Raw genomic sequence first — 14,931 nt, 5'->3', positions numbered from 1 at the left:
TTCTTTTTAGCAACATCATATGACCCCTTTAACAATATCTTTGGCTATATAAACAAATATTCAGATTTCATACAATTATTTTTAATTATTGTTAATAAAAGTCACATGATAGTTTATAAAATTTGTCACATCATTGTGTGTGTTTGTATGTGTGTGTGTGTGTGTGTGTGTGAGTGTGTACAAAACCCACATGATTTTTTTTATCACATCATTATGATTAGGAAGAAAATATAATACTTATACATTCTTCTTAATCTTGATGTTATAAAAAGTCAAAACTACAAAGTGACTATTTAAACCGTAAATATCATTTGTCAACAAAGACTGCATGGGTGTTTTAGTGATTTAATGTAATGCACAAATAAGCTGAAATTGTGCACATCACACACACACACACACACACACTGATGCCACACACAGATTAGGTTGCCATGCAGCAGTGCTAGAGAAAGGGCAGCAGAAGCAGAATAGAGATGGTTTAATTACAGCTGATGTGAAGGGAACAGCTGAGGAAGCTCCTCTCAGCTCATATATGGCCGAGGGAGACAGGCATCTGCCAGCGCGGCCTCTTTTACGACCACCAGCGAGTATGAGTACGTGTGTTAGAGAAAGGGAGAAAGTAGCTGACAGGTCAAATCTTCAGCTGTGCTTCTCCTCTCAGCTCATATATGGCCGAGGGAGACAGGCATCTGCCAGTGCGGCCTCTTTTACGACCACCAGCGAGTATGAGTACGTGTGTTAGAGAAAGGGAGAAAGTAGCTGATAGGTCAAATCTTCAGCTGTGCTTCTGTATGCATGTGTGTGTGTGTGTGTGTGTGTGTGTGTGTGGGCATGACAGAGAGAGAGATTGAGAGGGACAAGAGAAGAGAGGTCTCTGCAACCCTGACCCTGGTTTCAGCACAACAGGAAAGGCTCTAATCTGGCTCACCTGCTTTCCTGAGTCTTTAGTTGTGGTCAGGGGGAGGCGAGCTGAGGTGTGAGGTGTGGTATATCCTACACCAGCACTTGCAAAAACACACATTAGTCCTGGCATGCCATGTTCGCTAGCTTTTAAGCCTTCGCTATGCAAACAGCTCACACTGAGAAGCTTAAACGGACACAAGTTCTGCCCTTGCATACACATAACTATATATGCACTCACATAGACACAAAAACACGCAAAGAATGTGACATTATGCACAGATGACTTTTCGTGTATGTATTTGGTACATACTTTTCTACAAAACACACAGTATTAAATATATACACGTTGTACATTACCTCAAAACTGAATCTGGGACCGTGGCGTTATTAGCGTTATGCTCTTTTTATTACAATAATACAATACAAACAATAACACTTATACAGCATTTTTTATTCTAGGTTAAAATCAATTTCTACATCTACTAAGATGTATAAATTAACATTAATGTATTATGAAAAAACATGAATTAACAAAAGTTTGGGGTCAATACAATTGTTTTTTTTATAAAAAAAAAAAAAAAAACTTTTATTCAGCAAGGATGCATTGAATTGATTAAAAATGACACTAAAGCCATTTATAATGATATAGAGGATTTCTATACCAAATAAACACTTTGTTTTGAACTTTCTATTCAAAGAATTCTGAAAAACATAGTCTATCAAAATATTAAGCAGCACAACTGTTTTCAATGTTATAATAATGAGAAATGTTCCTTGTGCACCAAATAAGCATATTTGAATTATTTCTGAAGGATCATATGACATAAAAACTAATAAAGACTGGAGAATTGGCTGCTGAAAATTCATCATTGTGATCACAGGAATACATTTCATTTGAAAATAGATTAAAATAGATAAGTTATTTTTAATTTGTAATATTCAGCAAGGATGCATTGAATTGATTAAAAATGACACTAAAGCCATTTATAATGATATAGAGGATTTCTATACCAAATAAACACTTTGTTTTGAACTTTCTATTCAAAGAATTCTGAAAAACATAGTCTATCAAAATATTAAGCAGCACAACTGTTTTCAATGTTATAATAATGAGAAATGTTCCTTGTGCACCAAATAAGCATATTTGAATTATTTCTGAAGGATCATATGACATAAAAACTAATAAAGACTGGAGTATTGGCTGCTGAAAATTCATCATTGTGATCACAGGAATACATTTCATTTGAAAATAGATTAAAATAGATCAGTTATTTTTAATTTGTAATAATATTTCGCAACATCACTGTTTCACTGCATTTTGATCAAATAAATGCAGCATGGTGAGCATAAGACACTCTTTAAAAAAACAAAAAAAAATCTTACCAACCCCACATTTTTGAATGGTAGTGTAAATGCTGTAAAAAAAATTGTTGTTCACTGTCCTTATTGTGAAGTGTTATCAAAAAAATAATAAAAACTATTACTACCTACGTAACTGTAAGCATGCAGTACAGACAAATAACCATATTTTCTGTTTCCAGTCATAGTGAATGATTCATAAACAGCTAATTTATACCCTATAAAGGGACACCTAACATGACGTTAAAACATATACTGCAGATCAATAAGTGAGCATAAAAATCAATAAATGTTCAATATTGCAATATATTTTGGCAGTAAGCCCCAGTGTGCAAAGCTCAGGGGAGCCATGTCATACTGCAGCTATGAGCACTATGCAGATATGGAATATCTGACTAAACATGTGTGGATATCGATACTTTGGTATCTTTAGTAACGTCCCAGAGCGTACTCACATAACACTTAACCAATCATTAAGCTGACCCCAGTCATGTTTCATTTCTGTACGGCCCCGTTGATGCCATGTCAAGACTGAGCTCAATATATAAATATAATATACAGCAAGAGGTAGTAATGTTATATGTTTGATGATTTTACAGAATGATGTCATTGTCCCTTTATCGGTCACTCTGTCACACACAAACTAAACTAGTGCACACATCAGGTCGCTGTTGAGTAGATTTACATCTCTTCTGCCCTGGCTAAAGGTGTAGGCCAAAAACAGGTTTAGTACAGGAATCCAGGACACAGCAATCTCCCATGTTCAAGCGCTTTGATGCATCTGGGGTTACAGGGCAGCTGAATTTGGGGGAGTGTCAGATGAGCCTGTGCGGCTGTTCTAATAGGATAAGTGGTCTAATACTACATTGGGAGCTTTGCAAAGTGTCTTAATCTGTTGTGTTTAACACTCTAACAGGAATAGCCTACTATCACTAGCGTGGTCATTCTAAACCCTGGAGACTGAGAACTTCAGTTGACGCTAGAAAAATACAGTGACTAATAAATCTAACATAACAGCCACAGCAACTCGAGCTGTGATGTATCGGAGTTATTCATTTCGAAATTGCCATTTGGGAACTCCAGCGGATCATTTGTACAACTTACTTTTAAACTTTAATACTACTAGAAGCACAAATGGTGGGAGAAAAGGAGCTTTGGCCTTTGTCGAGATGAAACCAACACAGAGATCATTTATCTTTTGGACGAGCTCTTATTTCTCCTCTCCAAAGATTGTCTCAAATAATCAATGCCACAAACTCTGTTGTGCTGTTTATATTTAACTGCCAACAAACCCACCAGTTGCTGGGAAAATGTCAAACGTCTATCACTCGACGGAACTTGGAGGAGTAATTTGCTGTTATTTTATTCATTTATTTAATGTAAGGGTATTTTGTAAAGACCTGTGGTCACAGAGTAGATGCAGCTGTGGCTTTGTAAAAATAACATTCTCGCACACTGTATGAAAAATGGATATCTAAAAGTTGTTGAATTCCAGTTTTTATATACTCAAATGAAAAAAAAAAAAATTATTATTGACTAATAATCTTAATCTTAACTAATCTTAATATCATTATCAAAATTGACAAAAAAAAAGGTGTGACTTCATAATTTTATTAACAAATGGCTTCATAAAAATGTTATGTCATTCTTATTAACTTCACAAATTTGGGTGTAAATGAATAGTCAGGGTATAAATAAATAGTCAGTACCTCAAAACCACCTTTAGGGCACTTAGCTAACAGGCTACAACTGTTCAACCACTTCTTAGCTGTGTTTACATTTTTACAGCAATTTAAAAAAAAGTGAAAACAATGTAATAACTTCACAAACCTAGGATATAAATGAACAGTAAGCTTTAAATTTAGCCTCAGTACCTCAAAACCAACTGTAGGGTACTTAGCTAACAGGCTAAAAGTGTTTAGACACTTCTTAGCTGTGTTTACTTTATTACATTGATTTAAAAATGCGAAACAACGTAATGGCCTTCTAAATAACTTCACAAACTTAGGATATAAACAAACGGTTAGCTTTAAATTTAGCCACAGTACTTCAAAACCAACTGTAGGATACTTAGCTAACAGGCTAAAAGTGTTTAGACACTTCTTAGCGCTGTTTACTTATTATATCGACTTGCGGCTTTGACAAATGCAATCCTGGTAAGCATAAGTAGGCAAGTGAAACATAAATGTTATTCATCACATAAAGTAGCCTAGACTTAACACTTTACAGACCATGTCTGCTATTCGCATTTACACTAGCTGCACTTCAACAGGAGCAAAACAGACTGACTGACAGTCAGACAGATAGATGAAGGCAACAGACATGAGCTCCTGTCTCGAACCAAAGTGGCGCTGAAACCAGAGCCTTCGGCTTCTACTGCCTCGTCAGCCTGGTACCCATAAACTACAGCCTTTCACATTTTATGTCGCTGCCACTCATTTTCTCCGCTGTTGCTTTGCACTTAAGCAAGGGGAATCTAATCTTCTAAAATGCAGTGGCTAGAATAATCAAGAAGACACATGCTGAAAATAAAGTGCGTATTTTGGGGCGTGGGAGGGGTGGGCATGTGTTTTGAGTCGGCAGATGCCTGAGGACTTTACGGCCAGCTTGACTTGTTAGGAAAACTGGGTATATGCTTACACTTCCGTTGACATGACTGCGGTATCAGCGCACTGGCTTAAGTGTTGGACACCCTCTGAATGACCCTGTCATGTGTGCGTGTTTACAGAGATGATCTGACAAACATTTGCCCAGTGCAACCCGACTGGACGGATGATAGTACAGTGTGTTTACAGCCACCACCATTCCGATGCCCTGACAAACCAAATTTAACATTCAAGGGAGCTATTAGATGGATACAGACGGGTCAGAAAAGGGAAACTGAAATTAGCTACATGCTTGTGTTACATGTTTGTGTTTACAAATATAGTTTGTGCACACATATGAATGTAGTTTGTGGTTTTTGCTAAGGTAAGCATCATTAATATCTATTGCATATACTTAGCATTAGTGGTTTGAACTCTAACCTTATAGACATGAAATCCAAAGGTATGCTATTACTTTTCTTTTTTGGGAACTTTTCAGCTGGAAGATCAGCTGATGAGGGCTAGGAGATCAGCAACTTATGGTTAACGAAAGCAAACAAAAACTAAATGAAAAACATAACTGGGGAAAGTGAAAATAAAACACATTTCAGTGACAAAACTAAACTAAAAAATAAGTGATAAAACATTAAAAACAAAACTAAACCAAACAAAATATAACATAAAACAAGCAATCTTAGTTTTTGATACATGGCAAGACATGAAAAGACAAAACAAAATAAAGTAATAAAATAAAATAAACAATAAAACCAAACCAAACCAAACAAAATATAACACAAAACAAGTAACATATTAATCTTAGTTTTTGATACATGGCAAGACATGAAAAGACAAAACAAAATAAAGATATAAAATAAAATAAAATAAAATAAACAATAAAACCAAACAAAATATAACACAAGTAACATATTAATCTTAGTTTTTGATACATGGCAATGCATAAATTGAAAAGACATTGAAAAAAAATAATAAAAAATAAATATTCATAACAATAATAATCCAGAGATTAATCCTGGGCAAACCAGCTTAAACTGATATTAAGGATCTCTTCTGAAACTGGACCTGAAATCAATCACCTAGCAACCACTTCCTAGCAGCCACCTAGCAACCACCTTGAACACACAAGCAACCACATGTGATAAATTCATTCTGAACATCTAACCACTGCATACCCTGGCAACCAGCTACAACAACCTAGCATCATGGCGGCAAGTTTTGCACAAGCCATAATGTGGTTATATTATTGTATCTTCATTTTGATAATTTTACATTAAAATACATTTCAAAATCTATATGAATGTGTAATTTATTTACATGTATAATATGTGACTGGATAAACAGCTAAAACACTGCACGCTGCTTTGAGTGCCACTATCACCAATACACACACCACAGGCACCGTGCACACACACATATTTCTAAATGTCAAAACAAGAAAGTGTGAAGGACAAGATGAAGAAGATTAGTGTCTTTAAGGGCCTGAGGTTATCCTAATGATGCCATACATCAACCTTTGGAAAGGAACATAGAGTCAAAGTTGTCAATGCATGAATGCCACACCATTATCATCTCCCACTTTTAATCATTGTTCCTGTCATGTAAGTAATCAACACCATAACTTGTACCCAGAGAGATCATTCACAGTTACCTGAGAGTAATACGTACACTTGCGCGAAGCCCCTCATCTGGCTTTGTAGTGCATGTGTGCCTTTTCAGTAGCACTGCTTTAAATGTTGTTGTGACAATGCTAAATGGCGCTTTTTATGTATGTGCTAAAACAACTTCCCCCAGTGTGGGCTGTGGCACCAAAAGCAATGATGGGTGAGAACTAACACTCCAGGACCACAAACAGTGTCAGGGGTCCTGTGATTTCCTGTGATCACCTCCCATCTGCCCCCGCCTGTTACTCAGAGAAGGTCTCTCCACATGGAGCTGTGATTTTCACCGGCTCTCCTAATCCTCTTCAATCTGGGGCACCAGCCCCCTTTTCCAGGTCTCACCAGGCTAATAAGGTGAGGATGCCCCCAGAACATCAGGGATGAGAGAAGGCGGCCAAATCTCACCTTTGGAGGCATCACCTCTGCTCTTGTTATGCCTATGAGCTGCCCGTCTTATGGTTCTCCTCCCTGAGTGCTTGGCCTGGTGCACAATCTGTCTTGGTGAAGGTGGCAAGGGTGGGATGCATTTCCTTGGTAGTTAAGAACAGTTGCATTCACATCTACATTTACATTTCTTCATTTAGTATATGCTTTAATCCAGAGTGCTTTATACACATACATACAGTAAGTAGATATGATTTACTGTATTTCAATCTGATGTAAATTTAAAACATCAGTTTAGATTTTTCTCTTTACGTGAGTGCAATATTAATATAGTAAGATATATATATTTGCTAAATATTCATTAATAATGTAATATTTAGCATCTATCTATATATAAACTCACTTATATCATTTTAAATTATTTTATTTTTAGCCTTTAGTTATAATTTACAATATTTAGCAAAACAATGTTTACAAAATAGCATATAATAATATCAGCCATTTAGCAGTTATTGGCCATGCCATGCAAATAACTGAAAAAGTATTGTTCTACCACTGAGGAGACATGAATGTGAAAGTTCTGGAAATTAAATTGTATTAACTTGTATTATTTTTGTATTAATTATTGATTTTTGTTTTTTATGATTAATGTTGTTGTTGTCTTATTGCACATGGTTTTTAATAAAAGCATCTGCTAAATTAATAAATATAAATGATGGCGCAATGTGGCCTAAAGTAAGTGTGTGTACAGTCTCAGGACAAAAAAAAAAGTATAAAAGCAGTCACTGGGGTGGCACCATTTCAAAAGGTATGAATATGTACAATTTAGGTACTAATATGCACACTTTGGTAAATAACATGTACCTCTAATGTACCAATATACACCCTTTATGGGTGAATAGATGTATCTTTTGAAAGGGAACCCCCTCACTGACAGTTTTTTTTTTTTTATGAATGCAGGAGCGTGCAGATCTAGTCCTTTAAGAATGTCACAAGTTCAGCCTCTGTGGCTCCCTCCGATCACCACCAGAGGGAACCATCACCGGAGTACTAGCGATCCCTTCGGACTCCAATTCCCACAATGCCCCATGCCAGAGACTAATCACCTGCACAGGTGTTTCCTATTGCCCGGTCTATTTAAACTGTGCCTTCCCTGCTCTCTTTGCGAAGTCTTGTTTTGCCTTGCAGACATTTCTGAGCGGTTTCCCTGTGTTTGATTATCTGTTGATTACCTGGACTGTTTACCCGTTGACGACTGCTTGCTGCCTACCTATTCTGACCCTGCCACCCTTGTGGATTTATGCTATTGTTTGTCTGCCGCCTGCCTCGACCCTGATCACGAACTCTGTTTACGATTCTGCCCAGCCTTCGTTGTATCTGACGCCAGTTACCAATTTATGCCTGTATGACCTGCCTTGTGAACTAATAAAGCTGCACATGGATCCTAACGCCACTGCCTCCTCGTTACAGAAGACTTCGCCAGAAATTGATCCAGCAGTGTTTTGTCACTTCACCACAGAGGTATCTGCTCAAGCATCGGTTCTGGCCACACACCAACAACAACTAAACCGACTTACCTCGCTAACCGAGGAGATGGTAAAGACCTTGCAAGCATTTCGTCTGCAAGCACCCGAAGCTCACGCCCCTCCTCCAAATCCACCGCTTCAAGCCCCGGCTTCACCTACCTCCACCGCCAGCCCTCGTTTGGCATTCACCGAGAAGTTTGATGGCTCACCCTCAAAATGTAAGGGTTTCTCTTCGAATCCACCGCTTCAAGCCCCGGTTGCACCTACCTCCACCGCCAGCCCTCGTCTGGCGTTCCCTGAGAAGTTTGATGGCTCACCCTCAACATGTAAGGGTTTCTTACTCCAATGTTCCATGTTTGTTCACCAACAACCCATGTTGTATTCCACAGACGATAGTCGCATCGCATTTGTCTGTTCGCTTCTCATTGGAAGGGCGTTGGAGTGGGCTACCGCGGTGTGGAGTGAGAATCAGACTGTCTTCCCTTCCTTCTCGGCCTTCATCCAGCGGTTTAAGGAGGTATTCAAACATCCCGCTGAGGGAAAGGAGGCAGGTGAGCAGCTGTTATCTCTACGCCAAGGAAGGGTTCGGCGTTGGATTATGCTCTCTCGTTCCGCACTCTCGCCCCGCCCCTCCTTCGAATCCACCGCTTCAAGCCCCGGTTGCACCTACCTCCACCGCCAGCCCTCGTCTGGCGTTCCCTGAGAAGTTTGATGGCTCACCCTCAACATGTAAGGGTTTCTTACTCCAATGTTCCATGTTTGTTCACCAACAACCCATGTTGTATTCCACAGACGATAGTCGCATCGCATTTGTCTGTTCGCTTCTCACTGGAAGGGCGTTGGAGTGGGCTACCGCGGTGTGGAATGAGAATCAGACTGTCTTCCCTTCCTTCTCGGCCTTCATCCAGCGGTTTAAGGAGGTGTTCGAACATCCCGCTGAGGGAAAGGAGGCGGGTGAGCAGCTGTTATCTTTACGCCAGGGCAGAGGTTCGGCGTCGGATTACGCTCTCTTGTTTCGCACTCTCGCTGCACAAACAGGGTGGCCGGAGGATCCTCTCAAACTACACTTCCGCAGAGGTCTGAGCATGGAATTGCAGTCTGAATTAGCCTGTCGAGATGAGGGGAAATCCTTGAATCAATTCATTGAGCTGGCCATTCGGATTGACAACCTCCTTCGCTCTCGTCGTCAGACTCGGCTCTCTTCGGCTCCAGTCGGCACCTCATCGCCACCTCCTGACACAGAACCCATGCAGATCGGCTTTACTCTTCTCAGTGGAGAGGAGAGAGAGAGACGCATTCGCCAGAATCTGTGCCTATACTGCGGATTATCTGGACACCTGAGAGCTTCCTGTCCCACTCGTCCACCTCGCAATCTTTCTCCGGTGAGTCAATCTCAGTTCTTCCACTGCTTTAGAGATTCCAGTCATCTTAAAGATTAATGGGCAGATCACTGAGGCTATGGCTTTGATTGACTCAGGGGCTGCGGAGGATCCTCTCAAACTACACTTCCGCAGAGGTCTGAGCATGGAATTGCAGTCTGAATTAGCCTGTCGAGATGAGGGGAAATCCTTGAATCAATTCATTGAGCTGGCCATTCGGATTGACAACCTTCTTCGCTCTCGTCGTCAGACTCGGCTCTCTTCGGCTCCAGTCGGCACCTCATCGCCACTTCCTGACACAGAACCCATGCAGATCGGCTTTACTCATCTCAGAGGAGAGCAGAGAGAGAGACGCATTCGCCAGAATCTGTGCCTATACTGCGGATTATCTGGACACATGAGAGCTTCCTGTCCCACTCGTCCACCTCGCAATCTTTCTCCGGTGAGTCAATCTCAGTTCTTCCACTGCTTTAGAGATTCCAGTCATCTTTAAGATTAATGGGCAGGTCACTGAGGCTATGGCTTTCATTGACTCAGGGGCTGCAGGAAATTTCATTGACGCTAGTTTTGCTAAGACTCATAATATTCCTCTTGTTCCCTGTGTATCTCATTTGGCAGTGGCAGCGCTAGATGGCCGACCGCTGGGCACTGGCCGAATTCAATTCACTACCAAGGACCTTCAATTATGCACTGGAGCTCTTCACACCGAACTTATCTGCCTCTTCATATTTCAATCTCCAAAAACACCTATCATTCTGGGACTGCCTTGGCTGGAGAAACACAACCCCTCTATCTCATGGTCCGAAGGACAGATTATACAGTGGTCAGAGTCCTGCCGTCAGAATTGTCTCAACGCTACTCCGGTCAGAAAGGAGAGGGATTGCACGACCGTATGTCAGCTCCCTGCAGAATACCACGATCTCACGGAGGCCTTCAGTAAGATAAAAGCTTCTCAACTACCTCCTCATAGAATGAGTGACTGTGCCATCGAACTCCAACCTGGTTCACATCCTCCCAAGGGGAGGGTTTTCCCCTTATCTCAACCTGAAGCTGAGGCTATGAAGTCCTATATTGAGGAGGAACTCGCTAAGGGTTTTATCAGACCATCCACATCACCTGCCTCTGCTGGATTCTTCTTTGTTAAGAAGAAGGATGGAGGTCTCCGTCCTTGCATTGATTACCGAGGACTCAACGACATCACCATTAAGTTTCGCTGCCCCTTGCCCCTAGTCCCTGCAGCTCTGGAACAGCTCCGAAAGGCAAGATACTTCACCAAGCTGGATCTTCGCAGTGCTTACAACCTCATTCGCATCCGTGAGGGCGATGAATGGAAGACTGCGTTCTCTACAACCACTGGGCACTACGAGTATTTTGTTATCTTATAACGTCTGATCAACCACCAGCTATATGCCAAAGCCGAAAAGTGTGAGTTTCACCAGGAGACAGTATCATTCCTCTGGTACGTGATCAGTTCGGGAGGGGTAGCCATGGACGACAAGAAGGTACGAGCCGTTGTCAACTGGTCTCTACCTGCCACCTTAAAAGAATTGCAACGCTTTCTAGGATTTGCCAACTTCTATCGGAGATTCATTCGTAACTTCAGCACAGTGGCAGCTCCCATGACTTCTATGATTAAGAGGGGTAGTCAACGCCTCGAATGGTCCTCAGCAGCCCGTTCAGCCTTCCACACCCTCAAGGAGAGATTTACAACCGCACCTATCTTGTACCATCCCGACCCAGAGCGAGAGTTCATTGTGGAAGTGGACGCATCCAGCACTGGCATTGGGGCAGTTCTCTCTCAACGACATGGTAACCTGCCTAAATTATATCCCTGCACCTTTTATTCCAGCAAACTCAATCCCACCGAATCTACAAGCAGACACAATCGCCTTCATCAGAGACTGTTCAACTTGCAACATAACCAAATCCCCTCATCAATTGCCTGCTGGTCTCCTACAACCATTACCAATCCCACAATGCCCTTGGTCCCACATAGCCATCGACTTCCTAACAGATCTGCCTGCCTCACAGGGTCACACTACCATTCTCACCGTTATAGATCGCTTTTCCAAGGCCTGCCGCCTGATTCCTCTACCCAAACTACCCACTGCTCTTGAGACAGCCGAGGTCCTCTGCAACTACGTGTTCAGGTTTTACGGCCTTCTTGAGGACGTGGTCTCTGATCGGGGCCCTCAGTTCACCTCCTGAGTCTGGTCAGCTTTCTGCCGACAACTCCACATCAATGTCAGTCTCACCTCCGGGTATCACCCACAGTCGAACGGTCAGGTGGAACATCTCAATCAAGAACTCACTTGATTCCTCCGATCATACTGCCACCGTAATCAGACCGACTGGAGCCGCTACTTACTATGGGCCGAGTATGCTCAGAATTCACGCCGCAAACCTGCAACAGGTGTCACCTCTTTCCAATGTGTCCTGGGTTTCCAACCCCCGTTAGAGGCGTATCGAGTTCGGGAGATTCTGGACTCTCGTCGCCAGGGCAGAATGATCCAGTACTTAGTGGACTGGGAGGGGTACGGTCCGGAGGAACGGTCCTGGGTCAATGCAGAAGATATTCTGGATCCCTCTCTTACCACAGACTTTCACAGAGACCACCCAGATAGACCTGCCCCGAGACCCCGCGGAAGACCCCGGCGTCGTCTGCCTCTGCGCGTCAGGAGCCGCTCACAGGGGAGGGGCTCTGTCACAAGTTCAGCCTCTGTGGCTCCCTCCGATCACCACCAGAGGGAACCATCACCGGAGGACTTCAATTCCCGCAATGCCCCATGCCTGAGACTAATCACCTGCACAGGTGTTTCCCATTGCCCGGCCTATTTAAACTGTGCCTTCCCTGCTCTCTTTGCGAAGTCTTGTTTTGCCTTGCAGACATTTCTGAGCGGTTTCCCTGTGTTTGATTATCTGTTGATTACCTGGACTGTTTACCCGTTGACGACTGCTTGCTGCCTACCTATTCTGACCCTGCCAGCCTTGTGGATTTATGCTATTGTTTGTCTGCCGCCTGCCTCGACCCTGATCACGAACTCTGTTTACGATTCTGCCCAGCCTTCGTTGTATCTGACGCCAGTTACCGATTTATGCTTGTATGACCTGCCTTGTGAACTAATAAAGCTGCACATGGATCCTAATGCCACTGCCTCCTCGTTACAAAGAACCAAAGGTGGCTTCATTAGGGATCTCAACATAATTTTTGGATTTAGTTGTTATTGTAGACCTTGTTTACATGGTATTAACATCTACCTTAAGCGACGATCACAAGTTGTCAGCCAAGACACATTATTGGTATTAATACTCTGTGTCACACTACATCCTGAAGATATTCTGCAAAGTTTTTATATTTAGTTCAATGACTGATTAGCATGTGGTCCTCACTGCCCAAGAAACCATTAGGTCGTATTAGAGATTACACTACAAATGGAAAGCAGTCTTAGACTACTTATTTTGTGATCTTATTGCTCAAACCACATGTTTGACGTGTTGGGTGGTTGTTAATACCTGGTTTAACCATGTCATAAACCAGCCCCACACATCTCAAAGTGTTTAGAATGTGAGGTGACCTCTGCCCAGAGAACACGCAGCTCTCAAACCCAACAACTCATCACACCTCACATTAAAAAGCCCCTTAAAATAAAACAGAACTGGACATGGAGCCTGAGTTATTGGCACAGCTGGAGGAAGACAAGGAGGAGAAAAACATGCAGCATTTCTAACAATAACACCACTGATATCTTAATGTGACTGAGAAGACATTCACACCTAATGGATGCGGTTTCAGGTGGGGTGAGGAGTTGGATGGGATGAGGTATAGGGTGCGCCTGTGCTGTTTGGGTAACGGGGGATAGACAGAGTCAGGTTGCACACTGTTAGCATTCTGAGGAGACGTCAAATACCGTGGACGAGGGGCTCATGCCTCATCCTGCGTCTCTATACATGTCCCACTGCAGAATGCAAGGAGAAGGTATGTGGGTGTTTTTCCTGGGAGCTTGTATCATGCTCTTGGAAATGTGTCACCGAAGTATTTACACTCTTTGCATACAGCAGACTCCTCGATCTGTGAGCCTGGAGACACCAAAGATCCTCAAGAGGACGAATGACTATCATCACTAACATTTACATGCAGAGTTATAATCGAGCCACAGCAGGTTTTTGCGTAGTCAAGCTACAGTCTCCATCCCCATCAGACCAAGTTTATGTGACACAATGTGTAATCTGAAAGGATTAAACACATAATACAAACACCTCTTCTGTCTTTCTGAGCATGTGCACAATGACAAGGCCCAATTTAGTCAGATTAACATGCTAACAAGCTGGACGAAACAGACCAACAATCGCATTAACTGTCTGTTACTGCTACCTCACAAAACCAAACTGGTTTGACATGACAAGAATATAAAAATATGATTTATTGCTTTAGTCCAAATTAAATATAAAAAAAAAAAGTGCATGTAAACAGATGCATTGAGTTAAAGCAGTGAATAATGATCATAGTTAAACGCAGTCATTTGGCATAGGTTCAATCAATTTTAAAGGTGAAGGGCGTAATTTCTTCACCCCTATAGTGGCACGAAATAGAATTGCACAAATTAATGTTTTCAAACAGGTGTTCTAAACACACTGGTCAGATAGAGTGTTGTTTTATTTATATACTATTATTGTCACGAATCCTGTCCATGGACTTCCGTTCAATCACCACCAGAGGTCACCCTTCCATTACATTGACTCTCGCACTACACAAACTGTTGCAAGTCATCCCGGACTACATATCCCATCATCCATTGCACTGATTAAACACACACAGCTGTATGCACTGATTACACACACACAGCTGAATCCATGCTACCCATTACACCCACTATAAGAATCAGTCTCAAACAACCATTCACTGCCGAGTATTGTTTAGCGCTTATCGCTCATCGTGTGATAGCTACTTTACGGAGCCTTTTCCCTGTGTTAGTTTCTAGTTTCTAGTCTTAGTCTAGTCTCGCCGTGTTTTCTGATTTCCTGATACCTGATTTTTGCCTGTTTATCTTAAGTTAACCCTTTGCCTGCTGTTTTGGACTGTGTTTGCACCTCGCCTGGACTCTAGCTCGTGTTATTGGAT

Source organism: Sinocyclocheilus anshuiensis, unplaced genomic scaffold (assembly GCF_001515605.1).
Source record: "Sinocyclocheilus anshuiensis isolate Anshui unplaced genomic scaffold, SAMN03320099.WGS_v1.1 scaffold1538, whole genome shotgun sequence".
Taxonomy (NCBI): domain Eukaryota; kingdom Metazoa; phylum Chordata; class Actinopteri; order Cypriniformes; family Cyprinidae; genus Sinocyclocheilus; species Sinocyclocheilus anshuiensis.
This window is presented reverse-complemented; position numbering follows the sequence as displayed.